At 44.8% G+C, this 25,129-nt stretch overlaps 1 protein-coding gene across 1 annotated transcript in view; it reads left to right on the plus strand.

Annotated features, from left to right (window-relative positions):
• The window catches only part of CAPRIN2 (caprin family member 2), a 701,412-nt gene that overhangs the window by 343,528 nt on the left and 332,755 nt on the right, over positions 1-25,129 (plus strand).

The following is a 25,129-nucleotide window of genomic DNA, read 5'->3' on the forward strand; positions in this document are numbered from 1 at the left end:
GAAAATGAGAAGCTCGGTTTTGGTCATATTTAATTTCAGGTGGCGTTGAGACATCCAGACAGCAATGTCAGACAAGCACGCTGAAACTTTGGTTTGGATGCAAGGTGAGATATCAGGGGTAGAAAGGTAGATTTGGGAGTCATCAGCATAGAGATGGTAGGAAAAGCCATGGGATGAGATTAATGAACCAAGGGAAGAAGTGTAGATAGAAAAGAGGAGGGGACCAAGAACAGAACCCTGAGGTACGCCGACAGGCAGAGGGATAGAAGTAGAAGAGGATCCACCAGAGTGAACACTAAAAGTGCGGAGGGAGAGGTAGGAAGAGAACCAGGAAAGGACAGAGCCCTGGAATCCAAGTGAGGACAGGGTATCGAGAAGTATGCTGTGATTGACAGTGTCAAAAGCAGCGGAAAGATCAAGAATGAGGATGGAATATTGACCTCTGGATTTAGCCAGTAATAGGTCATTGGAGACTTTAGTAAGCGCAGTTTCGGTTGAGTGGAGAGGGCGAAAACCAGATTGTAGTGGGTCAAGAATAGCATGTGAGGAGAGAAAATCAAGGCAGCGGCGGTGAACAGCACGCTCAAGTAATTTGGAGAGAAAAGGAAGGAGGGAGATGGGTCGGTAATTAGAGGGACAAGTAGGGTCGAGTGAAGACTTCTTAAGGAGAGGTGTGACCACAGCATGTTTAAAGGCAGCAGGGACAGTCGCAGTGGAAAGTGAGAGGTTGAGAATGTGACAGATAAAAGGAATAAGAGCAGGAGAGATGGCATTAAGAAGGTGGGTGGGAATGGGATCAGAGGAACAGGTGGTACATTTTGAGGAAGAAAGGAGAAGTGTAGTTTCCTCAATAGTAACTTCAGGAAAGGAGGAAAGGGAATGAGGGGAAGGAGAGAGAGGGGAACGGACTAGTGGAAGGAGAGGTGGTGAGGTAGAGAAAGCAAGGTTTATCTTTTGAACCTTGTTGTGAAAGAATTCAGCAAGGGTCTGAGGAGATAATGAAGGGGCAGTTGGGGGAGGGGGCACCTTGAGGAGAGAGTTCAATGTGGTTAAGAGAAGTTGAGGGTTAGAGCCAAGAAAGTTGGTCAGTTGGATATAATAATCCTGTTTGGCGTGTAAAAGAGCAGATTGGAAGGAGGTCAGCATGAACTTAAAGTGTAAGAAATCAGCAAGGGCCCAAGATTTCCACCAGAGGCATTCGGCGGAGCGGGTACAGGAACGTAGGTAGCGGATATTAGAAGTCAGCCAAGGTTGGGGTTTTGTACGCCTTATAGGGCGGGTCATCAAAGGTGCAAGAGTGTCTAAGGCAGAGGATAGAGTATTGTTGTAAGAAGAAACAGCCTCGTTGACAGATGTGGATGGTGCCACAGTAGAGAGGAGGTTTGAAACATGGGAGGATAGAGATGAAGGGTCAATATCGTGAAGGTTCCTTGATAAATTAGATAAGATAGGACGGGACTGGGAGGGAGGAGATTTAAGTGTGAAAGTTATAAGATGGTGATCAGAGGAGGGAAGATCAGAGGCAAGGAAACTAGAGGGTGAACAGTTGGAGGAGAAGATGAGATCAAGACAGTGACCATTTTGATGAGTGGGGGAGGTGGAGCATAGTTGGAGATTAAAGGACGACGTTAAAGCGAGTAACTTGGAAATATAAGAGTTGGAAGGATCATTAGCAGGAATATTAAAGTCATCAAGGATGAGAGAGGGGGAGGAAGGATCATGGAAGAAGGCAAGCCAGGCGTCAAAGTCACTGAGAGAGGATGAAAGGGACTTATCAGGGGGACGATAAATGACCGCTATTCGAAGAGGCAGAGGTGAGAAAAGGCGGATAGAGTGGACTTCAAAGGAGGAAAAACAGTGAGATTGAGGTGGAAGAAGGGGTTGAAATCTGGAGGAGGGAGAGAGAAGTAGTCCAACACCGCCGCCACGGCCAGCAGGGCGAGGAGTATGTGAAAATTGATAACCGCCATGGCAGAGGGCTGCGACTGAAGCAGAGTCATCAGGGCAGAGCCAGGTTTCTGTTATGGCGAGCAGATGGAGGTGACGCGAGATAAAGAGGTTCTGGATATAGGGGAGTTTGTTACAGATAGAGCGGGCATTCCATAGGGCGCAAGAGAAGGGAAGAGGAGGGGAGTAGAGAAATAGAGATGAGGTTAGAGAGGTCGCGGTGAGATCTGTAGAGTTGGGATAATAGTTGGTGAGGGGGGCCAGGATTGGGATTGATGTCACCGGCTGAGAGTAAGAGAAGGAGTAAAAGAGAGCGGAGGAGAGTAGGAGAGGTGTGGCCATGAAGGCGTCGAAGGCGAGAGGTATTTAGGTGGAATTGGGAAGGCAAAATGGACGGAAGAAAGAGGCGGAGATTAAAAGCCAAGAGGGAGGAAGAGGGTAGGAGAGAAGGTGAGGTGATGAAGTCGATGGATGGGCAGTGAGTTCATGTAGCGGAGAGAGGTAGGGGGTGAGGGAAAAGATTAGGAAGGGACAGGGCTAGGAAGAGAATGTGAATAGGAGCCATAAATGACTGAGGTACCTAGAGCGGAGGCCCTGAGTGGATCGTAGTGGACCTGGGTGTCACCCCGGAGAAGGCTGTAAGGATATGCAGATGAGCTGCAAGTCCTTCACAGCACCTGAAAGGCAGCCGGTGGTAGAGCTGGGCACCTCTCAGCTGAGGAAAGGCTTACCAGGTTTTAGGCCGAAGCCAGTATTCCTCCCCCTGAGGGTCGCCTGATCTGTTAAATGGCTTCATTCTGCTGCTCCTTAATGCTGTTAATTTTGACATTTGATATAAATAGTCCACTTTTTGACACATCACCTGCATCTCCGGAAGGGCCCTTTGTTTCCAGGCTCTAGCCAGGGCTAGTTTCGCTGCTGTTAGTTGTGTTGCCAGTCTATGGTGGGAAGCCTTAATTATTGAAGGCTTAAAGCGAAGAAGGCAATGTTCCATCTTGCATGGGTATCCACGCTGTAACACTAGGCTTATCTGTGTGGTTACTGCCTTCCAATATTCTTGCACTTTTGGACACTCCCACCAGATGTGAATAAATGTACCTCATCCCGCACACGCACACCAGCATTCAGCCGATGCCCCAGTGAAAATACGCTGGAGCCTATCCGGTGTATAATACCACCAGTAGAATATTTTGTATCCATTCTCTATCATGGATTGTGCCAGGGACGGCTTAAACAAATATCTATATCCTCTCATCCATGTCTCCCTAGTGAACGAGCAGTTTTAACACTTTCTTCCACCTATTACTATAGAAAGATTGAGGATCTGCTCGCTGCAGTCCCAGTTAGTTTTATGGGAAGGGTGGCATTAGTGAAAATGGTCTTGTTGCCCAAGATAATATACTCCAGATGGTGCCACTGTGGATACGCAGAAAGGAGGAAACTCAGTATTGTATAGTTACGCCCTTTATTTGGCATGCGAAGACGCCCAGAATCTCATTTGTTAAGCTGTCCTTGGATAGAATGCAGGGGGAACTTCGGCTGCCCGATATCAGGGCTCATAACGTGGCAGCGCTCATGCGCTGGATACACGAGATCCATACGGGAGCAGAATTCTTCTCTCCAACTGCTTTCTGGTGTAAACCACTGGACCAGTTTGTTGTTATAGATTTGGGGAACATACGTGGATTGGGAGAAACTAGGATGAATCCTTATTTGATGGCGTTGAGGAGGGCCTGGAGATGGTGGAGAGATCTTGGTGGTGTTCAAGGGGGGGTGGGCAGGCCCCTTCTTGACCTTGACAGGTAACATGGCTTTCCCGGTGGGATTGGGGGCAACTGTCTTCCAAGGGTGGAAAGACAACGGGTGTCGGTACATAGGAGATTTCAGGCAAGTGGGAGGGCAGTCGTTCCCATTGTTTGAGCCAGTCAGGCGCGCATGGAATGTTCCGAACTCACAGTTCTTTGCATTTTTACAAGCAAGGGACTATGTCCTAACCACCAAGAGGAAGAGGGGAGAGCAGGTGGCTTTTGGGTGATTAGACTCCTCCTTTTTGCAGCTCCTAGCTACCTTAAACAAATTGTCCCAATGGCACCAAATAATTAGGGCTAACAAGAAGGCTTTTTATCTACAGCAGTTAGCAACAGTATGGAGCAGAGACATAAGTGACGTGGAGGGGCATAATTGAACGAAAACGTCTATCTCCATGGGCATTTATCTCCGAGAATGGGTCCGTGAAGGGGCGGACCGAACCGTATTTTCGAAAAAAATAGACGTCCATGTTTTATTCGACAATTTGTGAGCTGGGCGTTTTTGTTTTTCAGTGATAATGGAAAATGAAAGCGCCCAGCTCAAAAACGAATAAATCCAAGGCATTTGTTCGTGGGAGGGACCAGGAGTCGTAGTGCACTGGTCCCCATCACATGCCAGGACACCAACCGGGCACCCTAGGGGGCACTTTTACAAAAACAAAAAAAAAGGTAAAAGAGCTCCCAGGTGCATAGCACCCTTCCCTTGTGTGTTGAGCCCCCCAAATCCCCCTCAAAACCCACTGCCCACAAGTCTACACCATTACTATATCCCTAAGGGGTGAAGGGGGCACCTACATGTGGGTACAGTGGGTTTGGGGGGGGGGGTTGGACGACTAAGCATTAAGCAGCACAATTGTAACAGGTAGGGGGGGGGATGGGTCTGGGTCCACCTGCCTGAAGTCCACTGCACCCCCTAACAACTGCTCCAGGGACCTGCATACTGCTGCCAAGGAGGTGGGTATGACATTTGAGGGTGAAAATAAAAAGTTGTGAAACATTTTTTGTGGTGGGAGGGGGTTAATGACCACTGGGGGAGTCAGGGGAGGTCATCCCCGATTCCCTCTGGTGGTAATCTGGTCATTTAGGGCACTTTTTGGGGCCTTATTCGTGAAAAAACAGGGTCCAGGAAAAGTGCCCTAAATTCTAGCTACAAACGTTTCAATTATCGGCGAAAGGCGCCCATCTCTGTTTGGGTGATAACCACGCCCCAGTCCCGCCTTCACCACGCCTCCGACACGCCCCCGTCAACTTTGTACGCTTCCGCGATGGAGTGCAGTTGAAAACGTCCAAGTTTGGCTTTCGATTATACCGCGTTCGTTTTTGGGAGATAAACGCCTATCTCCCGATTTAGGTCGCAATATAGGCGTTTTTGTCTTTCGATTATAAGCTGGATGGTGACCCTGGAGCTGCTGGGGGAGGTGTTTGGAGAACTTAGCAATGTGACGTCGAATGCAGCGTTGCAAGATATTCCATTCTGAATCTTGCACAGGGTATACATATCCAGGGAAAAGGGGAAGTAATGGGGCTATGGATCAATGATGTGTGTGTTAAGTGCAGAGCGCATGCAGGCACACTCTTACACTCCTTTCTGGAGTGCCCAAAGTTGGCAGAACTCTGGACAGTAGCTTTATGGCAAATAGAAAATATAGTGCAATGTCAGTTTGAGTGTTCTTATTGGGTGGTATATCTGGGCAGCTCCGCAAGCCTGAGAGAGCAGGGGTTGGGTGCGGCACAGTGCAAGTTCATTTTAGTAGCTACCATGCTTGTTAAGAAATGTATTTTGATGTCATGGGTGGATAGTGCCCCTCCCAAGCTAGCGGTGTGGATGGGTGCTATGAGGGAGACGGCTAGCTAGGTTCTTGTGTGTCTCAAGTTAACCACATCCCCAAGGTCGAGGCAGTATAGAGATTTGTGGGGCAGAGTTGCTCATGTGCCGCCTCTTGAGCCATAAACTGAGGTTACCAAAGTGTAATAATGTTTAAGGCCTACTGGTGGGTGCAGGGGGGAGAAGGTGCAGGGCTTCACAAGCCAACTCACGGCAGGAGATACGAATGTACTAGAGTCAGTAGATGGGGGGGGGGGGGAGATTAATTGTTCTGGGGAAAAATGAGTCAAGGGTAAATTGATCAATTTGTTGTATAACTGATATCAGCCCTCTGTTGATTCCGTTATTATAATTGTTTCTGGAGCAGAAGTGATGTGATGGGGGGATATCTTCTGTTACTGTTTCTTTTTACCAATGACAGATATTTAAAAAAAAGTTGTTAAATCACAAAAGGATTGTGAAAAATTACAAGAGGACCTTACAAGACTGGGAGACTGGGCATCCAAATGGCAAGACTACCTTTAATGTGAGCAAAGCATATGGGAAAGAAGAATCCAAACTATAGCAATGTAATGCAAGGTTCCACATTAGGAGTCACTGACCAGGAAAGGGATCTAGTCATCCTCGATGATACATTGAAACCCTCTGCTCAGTGTGCGGCAGCCGTGGATAAGAAAGCAAACAGAATGTTAAGTATTATTACAAAAGTAATGGAAAACAAAAACGAGGACATTATAATGCCTTTATATCACTCCATGGTGTGACCACACCTTACTGGTCACTGCATCTAAAAAAAAAAACAGTGGAATTAGAAAAGGTACAGAGAAGAGTGACAAAAATGATAAAGGGGATGGGATGACTTTCCTATGAGGAAAGGCTAAAGCAGTTCAGTTTGGAGAAGATATAGCTGAGGGGAGTTATGATAAGAGGTCTATAAAATAATGAATGGAGTGGAATGGGTAGACGTGAATCGTTTGTTTACTATTTCCAAAAATAGGGGGCGTTCAGTAAAGCTACAAAGCAATAAATTTAAAATGAATCAGAGAAAATATTTCTTCACTCAATGTGTAATTAAACTCTGGAATTTGCTGCCAGAGAATGTAGTAAAAGCAGTTAGCTTAGCAGGGTTTAAAAAGGTTTGGATAGCTTCCTAAAAGAAATATCCGTAAGCAATTATTAAAATGACTTGGGGAGAATGTACTACTTATTTCTAGGTTAAGAAACATAAAATGTATTGTACTGTTTTGGGATCTTGCCAGGCATTTGTGACCTGGTTTGACCACTGTTGGAAACAGAATGCTGGGCTTGATGGGACAGTCGGTCTGTCCCAGGATGGCAATACTTATGTACTTATGAATCCCTCACCCCCCCCCCCCCCCAAAGACACCAACACCTTATACTTGCGTGTTCCCTTCACCCTTCAAACATATCATTTATATAAGTATTTCAATCAACTTTCTGGCTAACCAGCTTTTACTGTAAAAGTGTATTTTGTTGAAACACTTAATTTGGACATCAGGTAAATATTTTTGCTTTCACCGTGCTGAATACAGCAGAGTTACTTACCTGTAGCAGGTGTTCTCCAAGGACAGGAGGCATTTATTCTGACGTGTGGGGGGGGGGGGGCGACGACATCCAGCGTGGACACTGCCACTTGAAAACTGAGGCAGTGCCCCCACCATGCATATACAGGTACCTTTCTGCCTGATGCTTTGAGAACAGGGCCAGCAGTATAGTACTAAAGCTAAAACTCAAAAAGGGGAGGCAGAAGGGATGTGAGAATATCATATCTGCTTGTCCTCTGAAAATGCTTGCTACAACTTTTATTTCTCTGAGGACAAGCAGGTATGATTCTCACATGCGATAACCACTGGCTGCCAGGCTCACAAATGAGTTTTGTAATAAAAAGAGAAAGTGAGCCTGGCGCGAAAAAAGGGCCAGGATGTAGAGTTGAAATTCAAGTAGTAAAAAGATTTTGCAGGACTGCTTGTCCAAACTAGCTATCCTGCCTATAATGCTACTCTAGACAGTAAGCAGTGAAACTGTGGATAGAAGACATTACCGCCTTTCAAAATTTCTTCAAAGGAGGCAGAGTAGAAATGGGTTACTGAATCTACTATGGCTTACATTGTGAGTGGCGACATGACCGTGAAGGGTCAGCCCAGCCTGAGCATACATGCAGGAGATACAGCCAGCCAAATTGATGGATACATTTAGTGATGGGTACATCCAATCTGATAGACGGTTGAGGATATAAAAATCTGGGAGGACTTACGAGGTTTTGTGTGCTATAATAGACTGCAATCATGCTCTAGCGTAAGGTATGCAGTGCTGCTTCTCCAGGATGAGTGTAGCTTAGGGAAGTAGACAGGAAGTACAATTGACTGAGGTGGAACTCAGATACCATTTTAGGGAGGAATTTGGGTTTGGAGAACAATTCTGTAGTGGCAGAATCTGGTGTAACATGGGTCTGTCAAGTTTGCTTACTTTTCTCGCAGAAGTGCTATTAAGACCACCACATGTGAGAAACTTCAGAGAACAGAATTGGTGTGGTTGGGTTCATGAGAGCTGTGAAGATAACACAGATCCCACACTAACGGAGATAGTTTGATAGATTCATGGAAAGTTTATTTCATGCCAAACCTATCAAGGTATGGACAGAAACTGAAACCTAGAATGAAAAGTGCTAATGGCACTCAAGTGTTCTCTGGGTTAGTTTTAAGGCCAGAACCTGAAATAATGAGGATGTAACTCCATAAGGGTAGGAACAGCACCTAACAGGGTTGAGTGCTCTGGCTGTACACCAGAGGGGGAAAAAAATCTTCTCCCCTTAAAATGGAAATATTTCTGTGTAGGTGGTTTCCTAGAGGCTAGGTGTATTCTAAAGACTCCACCTAGAAAGCTTAAGGAATAAAAATATCAAAAACCAAGCAGTCAGGGCCAGAGAGCGAGAGTCCGAATGAAGGAGGGACCCCTCATTCTATGTTATTAATGTTAAAGAATTTAATCTCAATGGTTTCTTGGATGACAACACTTAGAAGAGGAAACCAAATTTGATGTGGACAGTAGGGAGCAATTAGGAACATGGTCCCTTGGTCTTGACAGATTAAAAAGAGTTTTCCCCAATGAGCAGTGGGGGAAAGGTGAACAGAAGATCTGTTCCCCAATGGAGCAGGAACGCATCTGGGGCTACACGGTTGGGAGCATAGATTCTGTAACAAAAAAGCGGGGAAGCTTGTTATTCTTATAAGCAAAAAGGTCTATTGCTGGGGTCCCCCACTGCTGGAATATTTGACAAAATATAAGCATGCTGAGTGATCTTTCATGAGGCTGAAATACTCTGCTCAATTTGTCTGCCACAGCATTCTGTTTGCTGACTACATAAACTGCTCTTAGAGATTGAGAAGTTGCCCAAGTCCATATCTTGATTGTTTCTCGACAGATGGCAAGAACCTGTTCAGTTGTTTAGATAATACATCACAACCTGGTTGTCCATACAAATTCTGAGTGAGGACGTGGTCTTGCAAAGTTTTTGAGGGCATTCCAGACCGATATGTTGCCCTTTTTCCTGGGGGAAAGAACCTGTATATGGAGACCACTGAGAGGAAAACCCCAACCTACCACGGAGGCATCTGTTGTGAGGACTGTGAAAGATTTAAACAGTAGGCCCCAGGTGAGCTTCTGGGACACCATCCACCACTGTAGAGTGGCATAGCTGTGGAGTAACAAACGAGCAGACAGTGACCCTATGGCTTGAGGCCACTGAGAAGAGCCCCACTGAGGTATTCGGAAGTGGAGGCAAGCCAATGGTGTCACATGGACTGTTGCTCCACCTACTCAGCCACATGGCTTCATCTGACAAGCAGATACTTGGGTGGATCTGGAAATCTAAGCAGATGTGTTATGTTCTCTGCTCTCAAACGAGGGAGGAAGGCTTGACTGGATACTGTCCAGGAGAGCCCTGATGGACTGTAATGCCTGAACTGGCTGAAGATATCTGGGGCAATTTATCACAAGACAGAGTTCCAGGAGATATATAGTGGATAGAACTGGTGTATGCTGCCTCAGGAGGCTGCCTTAACATGTCATTGAGGTAGGGGGAAGACGCATATGCCCCCACTTGAAGTGTTGAAGTTACCCCTATCAGGCATTTTGTGAAGACTTGAGGAGCCGAAGCCAAGCTGAACGGTAAGACCTTGTATTGATAATGCAGAGTTCCACAGCAGAAGTGCAGGAACTGTGTATTGGGAGAATGTGAGTGTATGCTCCTTTCAGACCTAGACAGCAAAGCTAGTCTGAGTAGGATCATGGAGAGAAGTGATCCCAGGGAAACCATGCAGAATTTTTTTTTTTAGTAGGATGTCCAGTAGGTCAAGAATTGGTCATACTCCGTGACTTATTTTTTTTGGTATGAGTGTAACTGGAGTAAAACCCTCGACCCTTCTGGCAGAGGAACTGGTTCTATTACATTCTGCCAGAGGAGGACAGAAAGCTCCTCTTGAAGTACTATCATTTACTATATTTAGAGGCAGTTGAAATGAGAGACGCTTGGTTGATGGTTCAGAGGTCTTTTTGTCCCCACCCCTCAAAATGCAGAGAACAGTGCTGGATGATATGTAGCATCCAACGGCTGGAGGTTATGAGCGACCTCTGTTGAAAGAGGATGAATGCCTCCTACTGATAGGCTGCTTGGCACAGACAACACTACAATGGAATGCTCTCTAGGAAGAAGTAAAAAAACTGGGTAGTTGATATTTAGAAGGGGTATGACTTCTGTCCCCGCTGCTGCCATGGACTTGAGCACTGGAGTGTAGTCCTTCAAGACGGAGGAGGCAGAGTATAATGACATATAGAGTATAGAAATCCTCCTGTAAATCTTCTAGAAGAGGTAGAAGGCAGCTGTGGCCTGGATTGAGTTTAAATAGTCTCTATACTCTAATAAGGTCAAAGAACTGGCCGACCTAATCATTGATAAGTTGTCTCCACAAGGACATCTGTGAGGTGCTCCTTGACAGCAGATTCAAGGTCAGAAACAGCCATAAAGAAGCCTGGGCAGAAATGTGAGAGGCGACCAAAAAAAAAAGAAAGCAAGGGCCCAGCTTGCTAGATGATATTTACAACAACCCAGAAGTTTCCTATAAAGTTTGAGGAACTTAGCCTTTTCTGGAGGAAGGAAGTTTGCAGAGGAGAGAATACTGTATTAGGAGACTGAGTAAATTGAGGAATAAAGTTAATCTAGTATGCTGTTGGTTAGCACAGAGGCTTGAAATGTTCTCCAGCCAAAAGAGTAATGTTCTAGTTTCTCTGCCTGGAAGAGCAGAAACATGAGATCTCGCCCTGTGAAATGCTTCAAAGCAGATTCCAACTAAGGAATGATGGGGTAACCATTTGTTCAAACCCAGTGCATTTCTATATCCTGTACATTTTTCTTGGAGCAACTTAGAACTTAGTGGAGTCTCCCAGTTTTTGATTAGAATATTCCTCATCCTGTAGGAAGTGGAACACTGATTCCCATCTCTAAAAGGAGAGTTATAATCTAGAACCTCAAATAACTCCAAACAAGGTTCCTCCTTTCTCTCTACCATGAAAGGTATGGCTTGTGCCATCTCACAGACAAAGCCAGGAAAAGATATGCTTTCTGGAAGAGACTTGTCTCTGGCACTGGCGAAGGGTCAGATGGAACGTCACAGGACTCCTCACCTGAAAGGTCCTGCTCTGTCTCCCAGGAGAAATCTGAGTGACTCTTCAAAGTACTCCTCCTTGGTAGTATGTGGAAGAATATGTTGAATACAGTGCCAGCTCTGTGTGGAAGAATGGCAAGGCAGATCAGTCTCCAATTCTGGACAAAGTTCCTCTGCTGATGTCAATGCACGTGTCTACTACTACTACTACTATTTAGCATTTCTATAGCGCTACAAGGCATACGCAGCGCTGCACAAACATAGAAGAAAGACAGTCCCTGCTCAAAGAGCTTACAATCTAATAGACAAAAAATAAATAAAGTAATCAAATCAATTAATGTGATCGGGAAGGAAGAGAGGAGGGTAGGTGGAGGCGAGTGGTTACGAGTCAAAAGCAATGTTAAAGAGGTGGGCTTTCAGTCTAGATTTAAAGGTGGCCAAGGATGGGGCAAGACGTAGGGCCTCAGGAAGTTTATTCCAGGCGTAGGGTGCAGCGAGACAGAAGGCGCGAAGTCTGGAGTTGGCAGTAGTGGAGAAGGGAACAGATAAGAAGGATTTATCCATGGAGCGGAGTGCACGGGAAGGGGTGTAGGGAAGGACGAGTGTGGAGAGATACTGGGGAGCAGCAGAGTGAATACATTTATAGGTTAGTAGAAGAAGTTTGAACAGGATGCAAAAACGGATAGGGAGCCAGTGAAGGGTCTTGAGGAGAGGGGTAGTATGAGTAAAGCGACCCTGGCGGAAGACGAGACGGGCAGCAGAGTTTTGAACCGACTGGAGAGGGGAGAGGGGAGAGGTGACTAAGTGGGAGGCCAGCAAGAAGCAGATTGCAGTAGTCTAAACGAGAGGTGACAAGGGTGTGGATGAGGGTTTTGGTAGAGTGCTCGGAAAGAAAGGGGCGGATTTTACGGATGTTGTAAAGAAAGAAACAACAGGTCTTGTCAATCTGCTGGATATGAGCAGAGAAGGAGAGAGAAGAGTCAAAGATGACCCCAAGGTTTCGAGCTGAGGAGACAGGGAGAATGAGAGAGCCATTAACAGAAATAGAAAACGGGGGGAGCGGGGAGGTGGGTTTGGGGGGGAAAATGAGAAGCTCGGTTTTGGTCATATTTAATTTCAGGTGGCGTTGAGACATCCAGACAGCAATGTCAGACAAGCACGCTGAAACTTTGGTTTGGATGCAAGGTGAGATATCAGGGGTAGAAAGGTAGATTTGGGGGGAGTCAGCATAGAGGTGGTAGGAAAAGCCATGGGATGAGATTAATGAACCAAGGGAAGAAGTGTAGATAGAAAAGAGGAGGGTTCATGGTGCTCTCAATGGCTGATGCTGAGCCAGTGTGCAGGACCCTCTCCTGTGACTAGATTATGTATCCATGGCCTGGGCTGAGGCTAGTGCAAGCAACCTCTAAGTCTGAATAGAATGTATGCAGTAGCCTGATTTCCTCCTGTACTGAAGGAGCCGGTACTGGCTGAGAAGCCCAAGTTATAGCCTATATAGGCGTAGGAGATAGAGGACCTCCAAGGCTCTGTGAGCAACAAGTCACTGGCATGGATGCTTCCCATGCACTGAGGATGTTGATGCAGGGGAAGTGTTGTCAGAGTGCCTGGAGAGAGAACAATGGTGATTTTTATTTTATTTTTGTTCAATTAAGAAGCAACACACACTGCAGGTCCCTCGATACAAATGGCACCAACGAGGATGTAGAGTCCTTACATGGTCACAGTATTGAGCCTGATGTTAGACATTCTCAATGTAGAGTCAGTGCACCAGATGTCAATGCTGATGCAAGTTCTGCATCTATAGCTGAATCCTCTGAAATGCTGAATACAGAACCGAAACACTTTTTTTTTTTTTTTTTTTTGAACTGGAGAGTGTGCAATAGAGGGAGCACTATGTCCCGGTGCTCTGTACCTAAGCAGTGAACTCTAATTATAGGGGGTCTGTGCCTTAAAGTCCTATTGCATCGAGTACACTTAAAGCCACTCAGCACCCTTGTTGACATGGAGGGAAAAACGGCCAACACAAGAATGAAAGGATCAATGGCCTAAGGAGCTTGAGTAGTTTTGTACCTGAAAGTGGTCAATCCTTCCTGAACAAAAAGGGCAGCTCAGAGGCCAAAAAAGAAAAAATGAAAAACAAAAATAGTAGAAAAAACGATTAAAATGAACAAGACGCGAGTCCTGAAAAAGTGCAGTCAACAAAATAGAAAAAAAGGTTCAATATTCTGAGGAAGGAGTACCCTGCACAAAGTCACCTTGATTGGGATTATGGACCTGTTGTTGCTGGGCAGACAGAACTCCCTACGGACTCAAGGTCTGAGTTCTCCTCAATGTAGATTTATTTATAATGCACTGTTATTGGTTAGAAAATTAATATTGGCATAATGGATCTCAGCAGATTCTCCTCCATTTCCTCAGTGGCTAGCTTGGATGAGAGACCTGGCTAAATTTGAGATACTTATCCTCTCCACAATATTAATAGGAAATGATACATAGCTTTGTGGGAACAGTTTTTGTTACATGCAGGAGATGGATTTTCATAACAAGTTCGTTTTTTTTTTTTTTAGGGGTGGGGTACAGGACTGAGGCAATTGGGTTGAGTGTGTGTGTAAGTGCTTGTTGGCTTAGATGGTTGGAGGGACCTGAATGGGGACTTAAAAGTAGTACTGGGATTGATTGTTGGGTGTTTATGGTCTGCATGGAGTTGATTCTGTGGGTATGCAGAAAAGTTTTCAGTGGAGGTGGGTGATTCTTTGCACTGCTTGGCTGACATGCCAGTTGTATAGCATTTGTTTTATGTTTGTGCTATCCATTTTCTTCCACCATCAAAAATATATTTAAAAAAGAAAACCTGTTTCATGGAAAACACTAGACTGCTGGTCCCACGCTCAAGTGGGAAAGCACCCATGCATGCATGGTGGGGGCACTGCCTTCAAATTTATTAGTGCCAGTGCACTATGGCAGTGTCTACACTGGGTTCCATGAAGGATGTCACCCCACATCATAACTGCTTGTCCTCTGAGAATAGTGGGTCCTTTTGTTTCCAGGCTGCAACCACTGTTAAGTGACAGGCAGTAAAGATATATACAGCTAGTTTATGCTCCTCTGGTTTAGATCCTAGCACTCGGGAATTAAGTAGACTGCATTTCATCAGCATGGGGCATTGCTTACATAGTATCTGACTAGATCCACTGCCTCCATCCAGAGGCCCTTAAAGTTTTGCACAAGCCCACCAAATATGTTGAAAAATTTCTAATCTCCAGCATAAAGCAGTCCCTGTACCATGCAACTGGAACAGAGTGTAATACCAAATCGGTAATGCATTTTATATCCATTCTCTATTAAGTGGCTAGCTATTGTTGTCTCAGATATTTATATGTCTCCCAAACTTGAGTTCATCAAGTCTTATTCAATGTAGGGGTTTGGTTGTGCATCTTGGGAAAGCAATGCACTATAAAGGCAAGAGATCTCTCACCCTACCCCATTCTGCAGTGCTATTTCCATTGTAGTCTTTTGCTGAAAGCATGGATCTGGCCCAGCTTTGTGTTACAAAAAATCAGAGTTGAATAGAAGAATAAAAGTCCCTCCAAGGCAGACCAAATTCCTCGGAGATGACCCTCCCACACTTGTCCCAGTGAGCACAGGCCATGTGTTATCCATCATTTAATGTGATTATGAACTGCCTGGCATAAAATCACGTGCTCACTGTTTGCAAAAAATAAGTGTGATCAGGAAAAAAAAAAGGCTTTTCCTTAGAGTACCAATTTTCCAATATCAGCTTTACATATGGATCCAGTCTGCCTGAGATGAGATGACCCAACATATTTGTCCATGCCATTTTTAGACAGAAACAAAAAGGCAAAGATCTGCCACAGAAATGCAAATCAAAAGAAAAAAAGCAGATCAAAAAAGACAAAAAAATAGAACAGGAGGGTACTCAGCAAACTTCACAATGCTATGTTGAATGCTGCCAGTCAACATAGCATTGTGAAGTTTGCTGAGTAAGCTTGGGAAGCACTTATGTAAGGTGGTTGTAGGACTACTTTTAGGGGTTCACTTTGCTTTTTACCCCTATTAGTTTTTTTACCCCTGACGCAGCCTGAGGGCGAAACGTGGCCACGTCGGGTAACTTGTAATAAACCACTTCTTCTGTTACCCTCTTGTTCTATTTTTTTGTCTTTTTTGATCTGCTTTTTTTCTTTTGACATGCCATTTTTAGGGCAGAGTGTAAAAGTCTGGCACTGTCCTTGCCCTAAAACAGTTTTTCAAAGTTGTCATTGAAGCCCCTGAAAAGTTCCATTCCAGCCCATCCAAATCTATCTAGCCACTATCAGGACAGACTGTAGAAGTGCGCCCAATACTGGCTTTGTTTCCCAATTATCAGTGTTGATACCTAGTCTCTGCTAAGCTTCTTTGGATCGATTCCTTCTAAAGAAGATTCCTGTGTGTTTACCCTACGCATTTTTGAATTCTGTTATGGTTCTCATCTCCACCACCTGTCACGGGAGGGCATTCCAAGTATCCACCACCCTCTCAGTGAAAAAATACTTGATGTTATTTCTGAGTCAGCTTCCCTTTAACCTCAACTCATGTCCTCTAGTTCTATCACCTTCCTATTTCTGGAAAAGGTTTGTTTGCAGATTAATACATTTCAAATATTTGAACGTCAATCAGATCACCCGTTCTCCTTTCCTCCAGGTTATACATGTTCAGGTAGAGACTCTCCTTGTACATTTTGCTACTCAAACCGCACACCATTTTCATCGCTTTTCTTTGAACCGCTTCCAGGTCTTTTTAGAGTTTTAGCAAGATATGGCCTCCAAAACTGAACATGATTCTCCAAGTGGGGCCTCACCAACAACTTGTACAGGTGCATCAACACCTCTTTTCTTCTACTGGTTATACCCCTTTCTATGCAGCCTAGTAACATTTTGGCAGCAGCCACCACCTTATCGCATTGTTTTGTCACCTTGACATTCCATGGCATCACCCCAAGGTCCCTCTCCTGAGCCGAGCTTACCAATCTCTTCCCCTCCTATCTGGTACATCTTTTGGATTTTTGCACCCTAAGTGCATCACGCTGCACTTCTTTGCATTAAAGTTTAACTGCCAGACCCTTGACCATTCTTCCAACGTTTGCAGATCCCTTCTCATGGTTTCTACACCCTCCAGGGTATCCACTCTATTAGCTATCTTCGTGTCATCTGCACAAAGGCAAACTTTTCCTTCTAACCCTCTCACAAATATATTAAACAGAATTTTTTATTTTTATTTATTTTATTTGTTACATTTGTACCCCACATTTTCCCACCTATTTGCAGGCTCAATGTTGCTTACATAATACCGTAAAGGCGTTCGCCAGATGGTTGATGATAAATACAAGGTTATGTTGTGGTCGAGTGACGTAGTTGTGTGTCAGGCAACATGAGAGTCCGGAGGGAGTGAAGATTGTGTTTTGCCCAGTACAATTATTGGTTATGCTGTGTTGCTCGGTGTGGGGATTTACGTTTAATCGGTGGGGTAAGCCTTTTTGAAGAGGTTGGTTTTTAGTGATTTAGAATTGGCCCCAACACTGATCTGAGGCACTCCACTGCTCACTTTCCTTTCCTCTGAGTAGATTCCATTGACCAGCATCCTCTGTCACCTGTCAGTCAACCAGTTTCCAATCCATTTCACCACTTTGGGTCCAAGTTCAGTCCTCTCAGCTTATTCAGGAGTTTGTTTATACTGAAGATCCTTAAAAGATAACCAGGGGAGCATCCACAGTGGGGCATCCCCCACTACATAATGCTCCATCAGACTTCCAGGCTGCAATGCCTTGAAGCAGGGCTACTTTTGGCATCCCCATGCACCCCAGCTTTTTAAATCTGTATAATATTGACCTCTGAACCCTTGAGGACTTCTTCCGTCAAATATATATATGCAAAAGCTTTTCCAGCAGTAAGATGGAGAGAGCCATAAACAAATACAATAATTGTGGGAGAACCACTATTTTTTATAGTGTGTACTTGTCCCAACCAGCTAATATTCAAACCTTCGTCAAGCTCACTAAACAAACTCTTGAGGGTGACAAGCATCAAAGTTGTTCTGAAGATGCTGTGAAATTAACCCCCAATCTTACTCTTTCAAATGGGCTGATAAGTATCTCATTTTTACATGATTGTCCAAGTAAACAGAGCAAGTGATGCACAAAATTGTGATACGAGAAGAGCAGATCACACTGCCATGTTTATATTGAATATTTCAGTTTTATTCATATTTGCCTTAAAACCAGAAATTTTCCCCGACTGTAAAATTTCTATAATAGAGGTCTATGGATTTGTTACCATGATTTTATGTTTAACACCCTCTACCATAATGCTCCTCCACTCCCCCTTGTGCTCAAGCCAGCAGCTCCATGGATAATGCAAATAAAGGGTGTAAAGTACACCCCTGACAGGTTCCTCTCCCTTATTCAAATGTCTGTCTAGCCTCCATTAACATTTAATATAGCCAGGGGTTTTATATAGTCCTGTATCCAATTATAGCATCTACCTGTTATATCCATTTTTAATAATGTACCTTAAACATGAAGGACCAGAATACCCAAATGTTTTTTCCACTTCAATTAATAGTCAGACGGTTTCTAGCCCTCCTTGACTTCCAAATCAAATGAAGGTTTTTTTGTTTTAAATTGTCAAATGTACATTAAGTACATAAATATTGCCATAGTGGGAAAGACCAAAGGTCCATCGAGCCCAGCATCCTGTTTCCAACAGTGGCCAATCCAGGTCACAAATACCTGGCAAGATCCCAAAAATGTACAAAATATTTTATACTGCTTATCCCAAAAATAGTGGATTTTCCCCAAGTCCATTTAATAACGGTCTATGGACTTTTCCTTTAGGAAGCCGTCCAAACCTTTTTAAAACTCTGCTAAGCTAACTGCCTTTACCACATTCTCTGGCAACGAATTGTAGAGTTTAATTACACATTGAGTGAAGAAAAAGTTTCTACGATTAGTTTTAAATTACTACATTGTAGCTTCATCGCATGCCCCCTAGTCCTAGTATTTTTGGAAAGCGTAAACAGACGCATCACATCTACCCGTTCAATTCATAATTTTATAGACCTGTATCATATCTCCCCTTAGCCGCCTTTTCTCCAAGCTGAAGAGCCCTAGCCGCTTTAGCCTTTCCTCATAGGGAAGTCATCCCACCCCCTTTATCATTTTTGTCGCCCTTCTCTGCACCTTTTCTAATTCCACTATATCTTTTTTGAGATGCGGCGATCAGAATTGAACACAATATTCGAAGTGCGGTCACACCATGGAGCGATACAAAGGCATTATAACATCCTCATTTTTGTTTTCCATTCCTTTCCTAATAATACCTAACATTCTATTTGCTTTCTTAGCCGCAGCAGCACACTGAGCAGAAGGTTTCATCGTATCAACGACGACACCTAGATCCCATTCTTGGTCCGTGACTCAACGTGGAACCTTGCATTAAGCAGCTATAATTCGGGTTCCTCTTTCCCACATGCATCACTTTGCACTTGCTCACATTAAATGTCATCTGCCATTTAGACACCCAGAGGCATATTTTCAAAGCACTTTGGGAGGCTAACTTCCATGCAGAGTCATGGAATCGGAGGTAGGGTATTATTATGGATTAAGAACTGGTTGAAAGATAGGAAGCAGAGAGTAGGATTGCGTGGCCAGTATTCTCAGTGGAGGAGGGTAGTTAGTGGGGTCCCGCAGGGGTCTGTGCTGGGTCCGTTGCTTTTTAATGTATTTATAAATGACCTAGAGATGGGAATAACTAGTGAGGTAATTAAATTCGCCGATGACACAAAATTATTCAGGGTCGTCAAGTCGCAGGAGGAATGTGAACGATTACAGGAGGACCTTGCGAGACTGGGAGAATGGGCGTGCAAGTGGCAGATGAAGTTCAATGTTGACAAGTGCAAAGTGATGCATGTGGGTAAGAGGAACCCGAATTATAGCTACGTCTTGCAAGGTTCCGCGTTAGGAGTTACGGATCAAGAAAGGGATCTGGGTGTCGTCGTCGATGATACGCTGAAACCTTCTGCTCAGTGTGCTGCTGCGGCTAGGAAAGCGAATAGAATGTTGGGTGTTATTAAGAAGGGTATGGAGTCCAGGTGTGCGGATGTTATAATGCCGTTGTATCGCTCCATGGTGCGACCGCACCTGGAGTATTGTGTTCAGTACTGGTCTCCGTATCTCAAAAAAGATATAGTAGAATTGGAAAAGGTACAGCGAAGGGCGACGAAAATGATAGTGGGGATGGGACGACTTTCCTATGAAGAGAGGCTGAGAAGGCTAGGGCTTTTCAGCTTGGAGAAGAGACGGCTGAGGGGAGATATGATAGAAGTGTATAAAATAATGAGTGGAATGGATCGGGTGGATGTGAAGCGACTGTTCACGCTATCCAAAAATACTAGGACTAGAGGGCATGAGTTGAAGCTACAGTGTGGTAAATTTAAAACGAATCGGAGAAAATTTTTCTTCACCCAACGTGTAATTAGACTCTGGAATTCATTGCCGGAGAACGTGGTACGGGCGGTTAGCTTGACGGAGTTTAAAAAGGGGTTAGATAGATTCCTAAAGGACAAGTCCATAGACCGCTATTAAATGGACTGGAAAAATTCCTCATTTTTAGGTACAACTTGTCTGGAATGTTTTTACGTTTGGGGAGCGTGCCAGGTGCCCTTGACCTGGATTGGCCACTGTCGGTGACAGGATGCTGGGCTAGATGGACCTTTGGTCTTTCCCAGTATGGCACTACTTATGTACTTATGTACTTATGTACTTATAGGTTTCTATGGAACATTGGGAGGCTAAGTGCTTTGAAAATGAGTCTCCCAGTCTCTTTAGGTCCACTTGTAATTTTTCACAATCCTCCCACGATTTAACAACTTTGAATAACTGTGTCGTCAGCAAATTTAATTACCTCACTAGTTACTTCCATCTCTAGGTCATTTATAAATATGTTAAAAAGCAGCGGTCCCAGCACAGACCCCTGGGGAACCCCACTAACTACCCTTCTCTATTGAGAATGACCATTTAACCATACTCTGTTTTCTCTTTTAACCAGTTTTTATGCCTACAATGAACCAGGGGCGTATCTGGACTCGGGCGGTAGGGGGGGCCAGAGCCAGAGGGAGGGGGCACATTTTAGCCCCCCCCCCGCGCCACCGATCCCCCCCCCCCCGCCATTTCCGGACCCCCCCCTCGCCACCAATGACACCCTCCCCCGCTGCTGTCACTTACCTTTGCTGGCGGGGGACCCCAACCCCCCCGCCAGCCGAGGTCCTCTCTTCCATGCAGGCTGCGCCGCTGCAAGTTTCAACGCTTCCTGTTCTTCTGAGTCTGACATCCTGCACGTACAACGCGCAGGACGTCAGACTGAATTCCAAATTCTGAGTCTGACGTTCTGTACGTTGTACGTGCAGGACGTCAGACTCAGAAGAACAGGAAGCATTGAAACTTGCATCCTGCACGGAAGAGAGGACTTCGGCTGGCGGGGGCTTGGGGTCCCCCGCCAACGAAGATCGGCGACGGGTTGGTGGCGGGCGGGAGAGGGAGGTGGAGAGGGTCTGTGGTAGGGGGGTCCAGGGCGAAATCTGCGGGGGCCCAGGCCCCTGTGGCCCCACGCAGATACGCCCCTGCAATGAACTCTGCTTGATTATTCTGCACAGCTTGGATTGGAAACAGGATGCTGGGTTTGATGGACCTTTGGTCTGTCCCAGTATGGCAATGCTTATGTTCTTAACTGCATTCTGTAAACATTTATAGTCAGCATCAAGCAGCAAAATGGACCCAAGTGTCACAAATCCGGATCCCTCTCAGACTTATGTAGCAACATGAGCACTACCAATGCTGAATATGGTAGAGGAAGCCTCATTTAAGGTATTAAGTACTCAGGTAAGTTTAGGTACCATTAGTAAATCAGTCTAGGCCCTTTGGCAAGTACTTAATTACCTGCAATGTTTCATCTATTGTTATAGGTTTGGAAAGTTGCACTGCTTCTGTTGGCATTACCTTTTCTAGAGTTAAAACTCTCTTCTCAAAGTGCCTCCGTCCCCAATTCCCCCTTCTCTTTCTCCTCAGACCCTAGCTGAGCACTTCCACGATAAAATCCGTAAGATTAACCTTGAATTTTTATCGAAACCACCTCTCTCTCCCTTAATCCGCACCCCCTACTCTCCTTCCTCTCCTTTTTCCTCCTTCTCTGAAGTTTCTACTGAGGAAACTGCCCTTCTTTCCTCCTGTTCATCTGATCCCATCCCCACTCATCTACTTAGCACTCTCTCTCCTACTATCATCCCTGTCATCTGTCACATCCTTAATCTCACTCGCCACTGCAACTGTTCCTATGGCCTTCAAACATGCTGTTTGTTACTCCACTCCTTAAAAATCCCTCACTTGACCCCACCTGTCCCTCCAACTATCGCCCCATCTCCCTTCTTCCTTTCCTCTCCAAATTACTTGAACGCGCTGTTCACCGCCGCTGTCTTGACTTCCTTTCTTCTCAACCTATTCTTGACCCACTCCAATCTGGTTTCTGCCCTCTTCACTCTACTGAAACTGCGCTTACCAAAGTTTCTAATGACCTGCTGCTGGCTAAATCCAGAGGTCTCTATTCTATCCTTATCCTTCTTGATCTATCTGCTGCTTTCGACACTGTTGGCCACACCATACTCCTTGATATGCTATCCTTGATTGGATTCCAGGGCCCTGTTCTTTCCTGGTTCTCCTCTTACCTCTCACTTCGCACTTTGTGTTCACTCTGGCGGTTCCTCTTCAACTTCCATCCCGCGTTCAGCTGGTATCCCCCAGGGTTCTGTCCTTGGACCCCTCCTTTTCTCCATCTATACCTCTTCCCTTAGTACCCTGATTTCATCTCATGGCTTTCAATACCATCTTTATGCAGATGACTCAGATCTACATCTCCACCTCTGATATCTCAACCGTAATCCAGGACAAAATTTTCATCCTGCTTGTCTGACATTGCTGCTTGGATGTCTCAAAGCCATCTGAAGCTAAACATGACTAAAACTGAACTTCTCATTTTTCCCCCTAAATCCACCTCCCCTCTTCCCCCATTCTCTATCTCTGTTAATGGCTCTCACATTCTCCCTGTCTCCTCGGCTCGTAACTTTGGAGTCCTCTTTGATTTCTCTCTCCTTCTCTGCGCATATTCAGTAGATCGCCAAAACGTGTCGTTTCTTTATCTACAACATTAGCAAAATCTGCCCCTTCCTTTCTGAATACCAGAACCCTTATCCAAACCCTTGTCACCTCTCGTTTGGATTATTGCAATTTACTTCTCACTGGTCTTCCTCTCAGCCATCTCTCTCCTCTCCAGTCTGTCCAAAATTCTGCAGCATGACTTATTTTCCGCCAAAATCGTTATACCCACACTAGCCCACTCCAAGTCACTTCACTGGCTCCCTTTCCGCTTCCGCATACAATTCAAACCTCTTACTGACCTTTAAATGCATCCATTCTGCAGCTCCCCATTACCTCTCCACTCTCATCTCTCCCTACATTCCTCCCCGTGAACTCCGCTCACTGGACAAAGCTCTCGTCGTCCCCCTTCTCTTCCACCGCTAACTCCAGGCTTCGTCCCTTTTCCCTCGCGGCACCTTATGCTTGGAATAGACTTCCTGAGCCTGTACGTCTAGCTCCATCTATGCTGAAAACCCACCTTTTCACCACTGCTTTTGGCTCCTAGCTACTACTCAATTACCTCCCCTTGTTCCTTCTCACCCAGTACTTCCCTCGCCCTTAATTGTCTTGTCTGTATTATTTTTAGATTGTAAGCTCTATTGAGCAGGGACTGTCTCTCTGTCAGGTGTTCAGCGCTGTGTGCATCTGGTAGCGCTATACAAATAATAATAAAACTTTCCTATTAACTTTTCAATTATCTGTATCAAGTAGAAGGGCAACTGGTGCACAAAGGGATTTATAAAGAAAAACAAAATCTAGTAAAGACTGAGCTAATCCCCTGAGAAGCCACACAAAATTCCCCGATTTAGATAAGTTTGTTAGCAAGTAACTGGCTAGTCTTATTGCCATGTTCAAAGTAATCCTGAAATACTCTCTGGAGAGCTTCAATAGACCTCAACTCTAAACCTTGTACAGACTAGCAAGGTGCTCATTACCCAAGGGCAGCAGCCCTCCTCTTATAAGCCCCTTCCAAATGCTCTTATTGCAACTGTTCTTTAGCCCCCTTTGTTCTCTGTATATAGGCCTGTAGACCTCCACATTTTTGGGCTCCAAAAACAGGCTGTCAAATCTCCAAATCGGTGTACGTACGTATTGCCACATTGGGACATACCAAAGGTCCATCAAATACAGCATCCTGTTTCCAATGCCCTACCTTTCAGCTCAAGGATAAAGAGAGCACAGGTGTGTGATCAAACCATCTCCTGATGTGTATGACATTCCAACAGGGATTGACCTATATGTGTATATCCTAGCCACAGATCTGTGAATGTGTATTATGAACTTACAAAAAAAAAAAAAGTGAAGTCCTTTCACCAGGGTAGACTTGCTACTATAACCCCCCCCCCCCCCCCCAACCATTGATCCACCAGTGCCTTTAAGCTCCTCCACTCCTATAGGGACAGAATTCACTATAGGGAAAATTGTCCATATGTGGATCCAGTATTAGATTGACGCCACTCCTCACTACGATAGGATCTTCCGCATGTTTTGCAAGAATATCTCCACAAAAAAAGAAGCCTGGTTACTATTGGAGGCATAGATGTTTAAAAAGTATAGACCTGCTAAATCATCAGAACCTCAAAGAAAATCTCTCATCACTACTGGCAAATTTTTGGATATCAAAAGCCCCTACCCCTTTTGTTTTCTTCTGTAGTTTATTAGACAATAAGGTGGAAATCCTTGTGCCTAAGCAGATGTTCATGTCTAGTATTAAGTGTGTCGCTTGAAAATATAATAGAGGCCCTTGGTCACCTATCATACCTCCTTGCATTCAGTGTGAAAATTCTTTTCTCTTGTGAATGTAGTAAGGCCTCAGCCAGTGTTCCCATCCAAGATAAGTTAACGCCTACAATTTGGGGATGACTTGCCCAATGGTGGGTTTCAAGGAGTCTCTCCTACCCCTATCAATTGCCAATATAAAGATGTATACATGACTTGGGAAGGAAGCCCCTTCCTGTATCCCCTCTTTGCTAAGTGCCACAATTATTCAACACCTGTTCAGACTCATACTTTAATACATATAACCATTCACAGTATGATTGTTAGTAAACTAAAGTCTTCATGTAATCCAGTCCATCACATCTAAATCCACCCAAACCTACAATTATATGGTGTCTCTCTCAAGTACGTTTATCTCTGCAGGCAGCCTTTACTTCTTGAAGAATGCTGCCACTTTGTTACTTAAGCAGTGAGAAAAGCTTTTTAGGCTGTGATGACTCTCCAGTTGCTCTGTCACTGGGAAGATCAGCTGTGCCTCAGTTGGCAGTTTTGATATGATGCAGAGTACCATCTTTATTAAAAGTCAGTGCAAATGGATGCTACTGTTGATAACGAATGTCAAGCTCTCAAAGCAGCTATTAACAGGTTTAACTCCCACCTCCACTCCAGTGTTAGAATTACAATGTCTTTATATGTTATAGAAGTCCCCTATAAATTTCTCACCTTAAGGTAGTGATTTTCAACCTTTCGCCTTGTGGCACAATACTGGAATTTAGCCCATACAGTGGGGGAAATAAGTATTTGATCCCTTGCTGATTTTGTAAGTTTGCCCACTGACAAAGACATGAGCAGCCCATAATTGAAGGGTAGGTTATTGGTAACAGTGAGAGATAGCACATCACAAATTAAATCC

The sequence above is a fragment of the Microcaecilia unicolor genome, chromosome 9 (assembly GCF_901765095.1).
Source record: "Microcaecilia unicolor chromosome 9, aMicUni1.1, whole genome shotgun sequence".
Taxonomy (NCBI): domain Eukaryota; kingdom Metazoa; phylum Chordata; class Amphibia; order Gymnophiona; family Siphonopidae; genus Microcaecilia; species Microcaecilia unicolor.